Genomic DNA, 12378 nt, shown 5'->3' on the forward strand with positions numbered 1-12378 from the left:
TAAACAGCCACTTCAGGAAGTTCCTGAAACAGTGCAGATTCACTAGGTCTCTCCCTCCCCGAACTTACATAAGCTATAAAGACTACTGAGAGACAGTCTCAGACAAGATGATCCTCCCAGAAGAAGATCAGACCAGAGTATCCACCTAGAAGAAGCAAAGATCAGCTGAGCTACTTGGAAGAGGTTCAGACCAAAAGCTGCCTAAAAGTTCCACAGTATGTTTCATGTTTCTAGATTTCAAGAACTGTCACTGATACTGGGGTGGAGTTTTGGTGATTCAGCTGTCTTGCAGACATTTCTTCTCCTATTTAAGAAATTCTCCACCCACATTCCTGTAAGCAACCACAACAAAATCACTGGTTCACCAATTTGGACTTTGATGATATCTGTATTCTGGTCTGTCATTGGTTCCATATCTTGAGTGAGTAGAGGTTTGTTCATGTCTCTCCTGGAATAGTGTCATCAGACATTATTAATAGTAGGAATACATTTCATTTCTAAAATATCATGGTCACTGAACCCGTGGAGACCCTCCATCATCTAATCTCTGATTCTATTGTATACATAGTTTCCCTTCTCTACACTTGTCTGTCAATGTTTTTCAACAGTTTGTGGTCTCTAAACATTTGTATCCACTTTTCTTATGTCTTCAGTGTTCAAGTCAGTCTTCACATTTAGGTTATGTTTCCAGATACTGCCTAATTCAGCCCCAAAGCACCACAACACCACCTTGGAGTTCTTGTTTCATTGCCATGGGTGACACGTGATGGGTTAATATGCTACATTCTGTTAGTTCACATTTCCTGGGGGTTGTGACTGTTTCTTTTAAATTCAGGGATATATCACTTGTCTTTCTGTGTTCTCAAAATGAGGGTCATTTAGTAAGATGTATTTTTATCTTTTTATTATTTGAGTTTCCATGGATTTCATATGTGCATGCAATATATCTTGGTGATATCCACTCCCCACTTTCTCTCCCCATTTGAAGAGAAGTAAATTATCAATGTTTAAGAATTTTATTGAAGGCCGGGCGGTGGTGGCGCACGCCTTTAATCCCAGCACTCGGGAGGCAGAGGCAGGTGGATCTCTGTGAGTTCGAGGCCAGCCTGGTCTCCAAAGCGAGTTCCAGCAAAGGCACAAAGCTACACAGAGAAACCCTGTCTCGAAACCCCCCCCCAAAAAAAGAATTTTATTGAAAATTAATATTTATTTTGGAATTATTTTGGAGATAAAATAATAGTAATATTAAGAATGTTAAGATTGTCTGAGTTAGTTTATCAGACAATATTTTTTTTTCTCTTCACAGAAAGAGATCATGGTACAAAAGCGAATTAGGATCAAGGAAAATATTACTGAAAGGGTAGGGGAATAGTGGAAGCGAAAATATGTATGTGTGGTGGTGGCGGCACTGGAAGTGGGAGCCAAGAGACACTAAGGAGTGGAAAATCGGTTTTTGCATCATAGTTCTTTAAAGCTAAAATGTGGTGTAGATATCTATGTAATTTTACTATTAAAATATTTTGATGTTTGCAAGCTTCAGGCTTTGCTTTTCATTACCACTCCCTTGCTGCCAGTGAGAGAGTTCATCCTTGATTCACCAATCCCACCAGCATCTCCAGAAATTGTTGTAGCTCTCTGAAAGAGAGGGAAGAGGGAAATGGAGCTTGTATGCCAAGGAGAAGGTAGTCAGACAAGTCATTTGTAACTTTGTTTAATGAGGACATGGTGGGCATAGCCTCGGGCCTCAAGTCATCAGGACTTTAAGATGTTCAGTGATGATTTAATACCCCATGTTATATGTACCCGATGATGACCTCTTGTGTAATTGAAAGCTTTTTTTTTAAAGGGGCACTTGGGAATGATGCTCAGCTCAGTTTAATAAATGTTCTAATGTATGTTTGCCTGGGAATCCACATGTGCAAATTCTGATTCTCTAGACAAAGATGATGTCTAGCTAAAATCATGAAAACTCAAATGACCTCTTACCTGCTTGGCGAACTGGAAACACTTCACATTAATTTTCTGTTCATGAAGCAGAAAGTGTCTCCAATAATGATATGGTTCAAGGCTCCATGTAAGCCTCTACTTCCACTTCACAGGCAGATAATGTAATAAGCACATGCCCAAGTATCTGAAAATACAGTGAACACTACTGATATGTGCTGATGTAGTCCCGAGGTATGATGATCCATTCCCCTGAAAGTCTCCATACAAATTGAAGTGCAGTTTTATATTGTGTGTTTCTGTGACTCAATGGTAGTTCTTGGTTCATAGCTTATAAATCTTTTCCTAGTGACTGACTGGGAAATCAGTCATCTGTTTGATGACTAGTATTGGTATAATTTGTAAAAGAAATGAAATTCATAAATCTTCAAGACTTTTTTGCTCATATTTTTTTTTCAGTTTTATGTCCGGTGATTGTACCTCTGTAAGTTCATATGTTTATGTTAATATCTGTTACCTCAACATTCTAAAGAAGAAAAGCTATTGCCTGTCCAGTCATCCTGTGATTCAGTGGGCTACACTGATAACTAGCTTCAAAGCCACTAAAAAATAAAAAACTAACCAAAGAAATAAAATTCTTATTATGCATATGTAATTTTATATCATATAAATTTATATAATTTCATATATAGATTATATATAAACATATATGTCATTATATAAATTAATTTTATTTTTAACAGATGATGATGATTAACTTGCAATGTGATTTCAGGAGCTTTAAAGTTTTATAAATGATTTTTAAAACTACATTTAAAATTAAGTATTATAAACAAATACAATGATATATACCTGAAATTCCACACTTTGATAATTCTGAAGCTTTTGTTCACTTAGAATTCAAATTTAGCCACATAGAGGTCCATGGCAATAGCATCTTATATTGAGAAGTTCAGAGTCAGTCTGGACCACAAAGTGAAACTTTCGTCTTAAATAGGGGGAGAAAGAGGCTCAGAAGTAAGAATGGAAGAGAAGGATAGGGAAGAAAACAGAAAGAGAGACAGGGGAGAAAGAAACGATGGGAGAAGAAGTAGTATAGGAAAGAAACAATGAAAGAAAGTAATTAAATAACACTAAAGAACATTTTATGAAGGAAAGGATTAATTTTAAAAATGAATTGTATTATGCATATCTAGTAATACATGTTTGACTTATAAATGTTGATTAAACATTAGCAAAGTTAAGTCAGAATTGAAATTATATATTTAAAAACCATTTGATATTCATTCAATACACATTTCAGTGTGTTTCCATGTTCAATATGACATAACAAATTTTCACTATTTCTTTAAGTATCTCTTTCCGTATCAAGTATATGGATATTGTAACAAAACATTGTAGTTTATTTAGATTTTTACCTACTGATGAAGCGTAATTTCATGGACAAATTGATTAATGGCCTGATGTTTTAATAAACTACCGTATGACATGATCGGAATGGAAAATTTTACCAGAAAGAGAATTAAGCAATGAAGAACCAGATGTAACCACTTCACTCAGATAATACAGAGAAAGTTGTCATGACCTGAACTCATAAGTCACATCCTTTATACTTGGCTTTCTTGTGTATGCATCTTTGCACTTCTATGGGGAAAACAAGGACATCCCTATGACAGGTGTCTGGGACAGCGGCTGCTAATCACGTCATAAGTTCTAGGAAGTTTAAGACGTCACAAAGAAGTATTATCCCCATAGTTGAGTGCTCAGTCAACTAATATTTATTGAACCCCGTTGAACACTTCCATTTGCACTGCTTCAAATATTGAGAATGAAGTGGTGAGGACCACACTCAGCTCATTTCTGCTTAATGAAAAAGCAAGCCAGAGAAGTTCATTTACTAAAGAAAAAAAACCACACAGATAAACAAACAAAACAAAAAACAAAAATGTCTATCTGTGAAGGAAATGCTTGCAAGACATACGGCGAAGGGGGAAAATTACGCTTGCTCTCTTAAAGCTACTAAGCCGTAGTTTTGTCAGTTTCCTCACAGGTGGCCCTGAATTCATGGAGAGTGGGTTAATGTGAGTGGGTGAAGATTAGGACAGAAGAGTGCTTAGGAAAGGATTTTTTTTTTTTAAACTACAGAAAGGAGGTAGAACTAGAGCATGAAATTCTGTATTTTATTTTTCGAGTTAGGTGAAATGACCAAAGATGTTTGTGAAGACAGCATCCCTGAGACTATATCTAAGTTGAGGTATGATTTGAACTTTATAGTCTCTCATGTTGTCTTACATTGTTTAACTCACAGTAGCCAATGAATATGCTTTTACCTTTCTTTATAATTTACCTTTTCTATGAAGTTCAACATATCACAATTATTTAGCATTTACATTTAAGCATAAACTCCCTAGGGTATCTTTTTGTTCTTCCAGCCATGTTCCATCTGAATTCTGAAAGTCTACCAGGGTTATAGAATTTTCAGATGATTTTTTCTCTTTTATTTTGCGAAGATTTAAACTTACTTTCTCTATAGAGATGAACAGTTTATGCATTTCTACATTAGAAAAGTGCCAAGATAGGTTTTCATTGTAAAGTTATTTTTTTCTCCAATCCCTCCTCATACAATTCTCCCTTGATATTTTAATGAAAATGTATTTGGCTGAAACACAAATTGCTAAATAGTCTTATTAATACAAATCCTGGAGCCAGATATTGGGGTGAAAGCTGAAAGATCAGAGGAATAGAATGAGCCAGCCACAAGTTCTTACCGCTAGGAAATCCTCAGCCCAAGAGAGCAACTTCCTATATACTCATGCCTTATACACCTTTCTGTGCCTTGCCATCTTACTTCCTCTCTCTGCCCATCTACATCACTTCCTTTTTCCACCCAGCTCTATCACTTCCTGTCTGTCTGTACAGACCTCCAGACCTCTATGGTTAACTAACACTGGGATTAAAGGTATGTGCCACTATGCCTGGCTCTGTTCCCAGTATGGCCTCGAACTCACAGAGATCCAGATGAATCTCTGCCTCCTGAATGCTAGGATTAAAGGTATGTGCTACCATTGCCTGACATCTGGGTTTAATATAGTGGCTGGCTTTGTCCTCTGATCCCCAGGCAAGCTTTATTTGTTAGAGGACAAATAAAATATCACCACATTTGCCCACACTAAAACTTAGAACCTAAAGGGAATTGCAGAAGGGGGTCTTTCTCAGCTGGATCTCCCAACATGTAACCACACATTCAGTATTGTAACTCTGTTAAGTACTTGATTTTCCATGTCATTCAACATAGTGAAATATAGTTTTCTAAATCAATTAAAATGCTGTTCTGAGTTTGTGTGTTTTGTTTTAAACTTCCTACTTATCATTCTAAGTGAGGAATCCATTTGTGACACTTTACTTCCTCTACCATTTTTAAGTTCATCTTTTCCCCCGTATGTTATAGATTCATTTTAAAATTCTCATAAGTGTCTGAAAATCCAGTCTTCTCTTTGGATAATGTAATGCTAAAAGACAGAAACATTTTTGTATTTAGATTAATTAAATCCCTGAAAATTGTGTAGCTTGACAATTTCTAGAGTGTTCAAATTCAATCATTTAGGTTTTCTTCAGCTCAAGTATAGTTGAGATGAATTAAGAAATTTGTATTTAAGACAAATAGCACACATACGAAGTATCTGGGTTGAATATTTGTATGATTATACTTCTCGGTTAGCTTTAGCCATTCCCAACTGGAAGATACTTGTGTAGAAAAAAGAGGTGAGGATTGTAAAATGAGTTGAGTTTAATTGTGTAGGTATGTATGTGTGTAACAATGACAATTAAAAAAGCAGAAATCTAGCCCAGCGGTGGTGGCACACACCTTTAATCCCAGCACTCGGGAGGCAGAGGCAGGCGGATCTCTGTGAGTTCGAGGCCAGCCTGGGCTACCAAGTGAGTTCCAGGAAAGGCGCAAAGCTACACAGAGAAACCCTGTCTCGAAAAACCAAAAAGAAAAAAAAAAAAAAAGCAGAAATCATGAATTTGAGAAGGAATGGTGGGTATGGGAGGAGCTGGAAGGGAGAGCAGATGAGGTCAAAATGATGTAAACACATCATTTATGTATAAAATACTGAAAACAAAACAAATCTAAAAAAACAGACTGCATTGTAAAGATGAATAAACACAGGGGCTGGACACTCTTCTTTCACATGAAATATATTGACGGCTGATAGTCTGATTCTCATTTTCCCCATAGACGTGTACATTTTCAGCAAGGTCCTTGACTGGCTACAACCCCACGGTGTGTGCCTGTTTGAAAGAGTCACTTTCATATACATTTGTTCTTTTTATTTTCTCCTGACGGCATACAAGAAAATCATTTAATCTGAAACCTCAAAAGCCACTTAATCAAATCTTTCTATAAAATGAAGTCTATGCCCTTACCACAGTTCATTTTCCTTGGTGTTGGAAAAGTATAATCTTAATTTTCCTAGTTAAGGAGTTGAAAGGGCTGCTCTTACAAAATGTTCATGATGACATTTACACAACCTGAGTGACATGACTCCGGAATGAGGGTTCCTTGTCTACTGGCTAAGCCTCACCTGCAAGCCATTACAGACAATAATATGGTTCTCAGGGCCTGACCACATTATTTATAGAGCTTGACTGGACTGTCAGAAAATAATAGCAGCATTTTATACTTCTGCTGTGCCTTGCATCTAAATGTTCCTTACCAACATGAGTAAATTCTTATATCACTCCTGTGCAGGATTGGATAAATATTATGACATCAAGTTTTACAGATGGGGAAGTGGAAAATGAATCACAGATGTTAAATAATTTTCTTCAATCCCAAGTCACTATATAGCACTTTTCTGCAAACCACATAAATAATACCAAGGATTATAAGTGATGTACAGGAAAGTAGAAGTGGGTGAGGTAAAGAAAGTGTGCATACGTCAATTGAATATGGAATAACCACAGTGGGAGTCGTTAAACTTAGAAAGTTATTGAGAAAAGAGAGTGGAATTAAGTCATGATGGTTTACCTGTAGCATCTATTCCAAAATGACTTGAAATTTGAGAATTAAAATGTCTGTCTTCATCTCAGCTGTTTCTTCTAGACAAAAGATTGAGAACAGACTAGAAAGAAAATTGAGTGGATTTCAAATAAGGGTTTATGTCTCAGATGGACTCATTATAGGCTTTGATAGTGAGTTTTAGATTGAAAAAGAAAAGATTAGTTGAAAACTTGTGCTTGTTATATCACCAATACCAGAATTTTCCTTTTCAGTAATATTTTTTACTCTTTAGTCATTATTAACATCTGCTCATGGTTGATTACTTCTTCACTGCTCACACATGTTTATTCATAGGCACACACATATATTAAGCATATTTCATATATGTGTATATTATGTATGTCATCTATAATTGATATATATGCATATGTATAATATATGACAAATTGCTATGTAATTTTGTTATAGCTATACATGCATGCTGATGGTTGTTGCAGTTATTTTAACAATTTTTTTATGGGTCTTGCTTAAGATAAATTTTTCCTCTTCTTCTGTTAATAATTTGGTTTCCTTGTGAGCTACTTTTAAATTGAGGTATTTATGCATTTTTATTTACACACATATATGAATAATTAGGTATTGATATTGCCCCCCCTTAATATACTATAAATCCTGTATGAGAACAGGAACCATTTAAAAAGCCTGCACTTTTGCTTGGATTTACCATCCAGGGTCTGGCATATAGTGTCCAATAAAATATTTTAAGGACTATTGAATGATTCATTACTTTAGTATATTGCAAATTAAAATGGAATAATATAGAAAAGATTAACATGGCCCCTACACAAGAATGAAATGCAAATTTGTCAAAAGTTCCATATTTTTTTATGTTAACTTTTAATCTTCAAATATTCAATTTGGATTACCCATAGAGGCCATCAATTTAGTAAGGGACCATGAGGGAATGGGCAATCAATGGAGGGATGATAAAGCACAATGGTATAAAGAATTAAAGGGAAATAATGGGTTAAATTGGGGTGAGAAATGTCGGTCAGGGTACAGGAAGGTATATGGAGAAGTATAACTACACTAAAGACCTTTTGAAAAACTTATATGGAAACCTACTACTCCTATAGAAGCTTCTGGAAATATATACATATACACATACACATAAAAAAAGCAGTCTAATAGAGTCATGATACAGTGGAGATATAATATTCCAACTAGATATCTCATGCTAATAAGTAAAAACCCTAGAGCCAGAAATAGGTTATCTCTTTTTGAGTTTTTGGTCAATGGGGACGTAGACTCCCAAGCACTATAGGCTATTGCCAAAATTCTTGGCTACCCTCCAGAATTTGATAGCTAAGATGCTATGATGGTAGATAGTTGAGTCACAAACAAGTGAAAAAAAATTAATACTCACTAGGAAGCTTCTCTTGGTAGACCTCACAGTGCTAGAAAATGCTATGCAAGCTGTAGGAAAAGAATAGTAGTCATTAATCTCAACCAGTTGTGAAACAGGCAAATTAGAACAATTACTGGCCTGCCAAGATATGCCTACTGCTGCAGTAGTGGCATTAATGTTATTGGGGTAACCAATCACTTTCTGATTTGATCTAATACCCCACTCTTTAATGGAGCCCATACCAGGCCATGTTAAAGGGATTAAAAACCTGTGCTTGATAAGTTATAGGTCCTAGGGGAGAACTAAATAATAATAGAATACTTTTATTCTTCTAAATTGCCATAGTATTAAAAATCTACACTTTCTTTGTGATGACACCATTTGCAATTATTTTTTTTCTGGCAGTTTTGAAATACAAATTGTTAACTACAGTCATCTTACTGTATAAAAGGATACCATAAGTTAACAAGCTTGTAACAGTAACTCATTCCTCCTTCATTCTTCCAGTGACTTATTATTCTTTCTAGTCTTTATTTCAATGAATTTAACATTTTTAGGATCCTCATAGCATTAAGATCATTCTGTGTCTTTCTTTCTAAACCAAGCTTACTTCACTTAACATAGTATCCTCTACAATTGTAGCTGTTGTTTGAAACATGATTCTCTTCCTTTTAATTGTAAAGTTTTTTTTTCTGTGCACATCTAAAATGTTAAACATCTATTTATCCATTAATTCACATTTATATGTTTTCTGTATTATGGTGTTTGTAAGTAAAGCTTTAGTGAATATGGAAGTGGAGAAATACCCACATATTGATTTCTACTTAAGTTTATGCCCAGAAAAAGAGTTTCTCAATTGTACAACTCTTTTATTAGTTTTTAAGAGACTTCTACACTATTGTCTAAAATTGATTCCACTAATTTATAGTGACAATAACCATGTATAAACTTTATCAGTTCTACAAGTCCTTACTAACATATTACTTTTGTCTTTTGATAGTCACAGATCAAGTAGATTTGAGGTGACGTATATTTGTGATTCAACTTATGTCTCTGAGAATATTACATGTATTAAGCATTTTCAAATGTCTGTTGATCTTTTGTCTCTTTTGGAAATGCATTTGAAAAAAAATTACCTACTTTTAATTAAATTATTTGTTTTATTGTCATCAAGTGCTTAGTGTTTCTTATATATTTTGGTTAGTAGTCTATTCATTGAAGAGTTTTTTTTTTTTTGCAAATATCCCCTCCTGTTCTGTCACCATACCATTTGTTAATTTTTTCTTTCTTTTGCACATGTTTTTGTTTCTGATTTTAGTTTAGCCAATTTGTTTTCATCTAGTATTTTCAACATTGCTTTGCTATTCAAATTTTATGATTATTTTAAACTCTTAAACTATTAGTATCATGACAATTTTGATGAGAATCACATTGAATATGTAAGTTTCATTCAACAGTATGAAAATATTCATTTTTTTCCATTCATGAACATAGGGTATCCTTTCACTTATTCTTTCTTAAGATCTTTAATATTCTTGAATAAATAATTTATAAGATTTGTGTGTGTGTGTGTGTGTGTGTGTGTGTGTGTGTGTGTGTGTGTTTCCTGTGAGCTTTCTTTTCTATCTGTTTTCAGCCTGAGTCTGAGATTTAGTTAGGGTCTCTTTATGTGCCCTAGGTTACTCTAGAAATCAGTGTAGCCCAGGCTGTTCTCAAAGTCAAGATCTTCTATCCTTAATATCCTAACGGTTACAAAGGCATGTCTGGCTTTGATTCCTTGTTTTGTTTTCTTTTGTTTTTGTTTTTCCCCCAGCAGTTTTACTACTTGTATACAGAAATGCTACAGAGTTTTATTTTTTGGCTTTGTGTTCTTCAACTTTTCCTGAATTTACTTACTATTCCTATCTTTGTAGTCTTGAATTTCTACATAGCACATTATTCATCTGCATGCAATAACAATTTAACTTATTTATGTTCAATTTAGAAGCATTTTCTTTCTAGATATTGATTTCTCTGAATAAAACTAGCCTGTGCTGAACAATAGTAATGATCAAATGAGAATTATGCCAGGGATATAAGGATGGCTCAACATATACAAATAAGTGAGCTTGCAATATAACACTAAAAGAACAAAGAATACAACTATATGATCTTAAAAAATACAGAGAAAGGATATGACAAAATTCAACATTCCTTCATTAAAAATTTCATAATAAATTATGCACAGAAGGAATGTATGCCAACAGGACATATGAGAAACTCACCATGAAGAATAACCCAACTTGTACGTTGCTCCTTAGAGAGGAGATGAGAAAAGAACAGGAGTCCTTGAATATCATTCTATGTAATTTTATAAAGAATCAACCCCAGATATGTACAGATTATTATCAGTAATCCTCAGTATCCTAATAATAATAAACTCATCTATATCCATTAAGTAATTTATATTATTATTATTATTATTGTTTTTTCAAGATAGGGTTTCTGTGGTTGTCCTGGAGCTCACTATGTAGACCAGGATGACTTCAAACTGAGAGATCTGCCTGCCTTTGCCTCCCAAATGCTGGGATTAGAGATGTATGCCACAACCTTACTAAATTATTCCTTTTCTGAAATCTCCTATAACTAACATTATTTTCCTCAGTAAAGATATTATTATACACTCTTTTAATTTTTTATATAAAAAGTTTTTCCATACACTTCATTTTGACCACATTCTATCTCTTTCCCCAACTTTTCTCAGATCTTCTACACCTCCCTACCTACTCAACTTTATGTTCTCTCCCTCTTTCTATTTTTCAAAAAGAGACCCATAGAACAAAACAAAAACATAAACTGAGGTCAAAACAAACAAATACTCCATCAGGCAAAAATAAGTACTTATCAAGCATTGTCAGGCATGGGTTCACTATCATGGAGTGTGCCTCATAATTCAAGAAGTGGTTGGCTATTTCCATAACATTTGTTTTATTATTATACCTTGTAGATGTAACCAACCATCTTATTAAATAAGAAACACAGAGCCGATTCAGAGAAGAAAGCCAAGAGGTCAGAACTAAGAGCCTTACCCTTCCTGCTTCAGCTATCCTGCTTCAGCCAAGAGAGCTCTCCGAAAAAGAGGCCTACTTCCTGTGTGTACGTCTTTAAATACTCTAGATGTTCTGCCTTCTCATTGGTTGTAAACTAAACACGTGACTGCCTTGTCATTGCCTGTATGTACCGCCCTCCAGGTCCTTAAAGGCGTGCGCCACCACCGCCGCGCACTTGCTATGGCTCTATAACTCTGACCCCCAGGCAACTTTATTTATTAACATACAATTAAAATCACATTTCAGTACAAGTAAAATACCACCACATTTCCCCTTTTCTATTTTAATAAAAAGAAAAAAAAGAAAAAGGTTATAACTAACAAAAGAAAAACTATATACAAAAGTACAATAACTATATACAATATATACAAATAATAAATGTCTAAACAATGTCCAGTCCATTTGTATTTGACAAATTCAGAGATGATAATTTCATTATCCTATTTTGTTAAGTCCAAAATGTATCTAATTCACTTTCTATCCTAATTAATCTTCAACTAACTAACCTTCAACTATAACTAACTAATCTTCAACTATAACTAACTAATCTTCAACTCCCTCAGAGACCCAAGAAGGAAATAATATTAGCTAACAAAAATAAAAACAGAAAGTGCATGCAAGCAACTTCCAAAAAATTTGTGAGTTGACAGAAACAGTCAACTGCCTGGACAGTCACCTGAGGTTTCTCCGCAATGCTGGGGCATCATCTTCAGCCTATATAGGCTTAGCATATCTGACAGACTCATTTGTGAAGTAGGATGTACACAAGGTCAACAGTTCAACCTCACATTGGGTGAGAGCAGTCCATGCACCAGAAACACCTGAATTCCACTAATGTCATGTCATGATTCAGGATTTTAAATTCTGGAAAATGTTGATGGTTTTTTTAGTTCAGCTCTCCATTCTTCTTGGCTGTGTACATATGGCTTCAT

The 12378-nt window shown here is 34.7% G+C and overlaps 1 long non-coding RNA gene and 1 other non-coding gene across 2 annotated transcripts; one reads left to right on the forward strand and one right to left on the reverse strand.

The window, feature by feature from the left end:
- Positions 1 to 1320: 1320 nt before the first annotated feature.
- LOC131923521 (uncharacterized) lies at positions 1321 to 8459 on the reverse strand. The gene is made up of 4 exons (XR_009382638.1): positions 8376 to 8459; positions 6977 to 7070; positions 1987 to 2131; positions 1321 to 1635 (listed from the first exon to the last, which is right to left on the reverse strand). It is a non-coding gene; the product is annotated as an uncharacterized LOC131923521 (long non-coding RNA).
- LOC131923755 (U6 spliceosomal RNA) lies at positions 7732 to 7834 on the forward strand. The gene has a single exon (XR_009382688.1). It is a non-coding gene; the product is annotated as a U6 spliceosomal RNA (small nuclear RNA).
- Positions 8460 to 12378: the final 3919 nt, after the last annotated feature.

This window comes from Peromyscus eremicus, chromosome 13, assembly GCF_949786415.1.
Source record: "Peromyscus eremicus chromosome 13, PerEre_H2_v1, whole genome shotgun sequence".
NCBI classification, from domain to species: Eukaryota; Metazoa; Chordata; class Mammalia; order Rodentia; family Cricetidae; genus Peromyscus; species Peromyscus eremicus.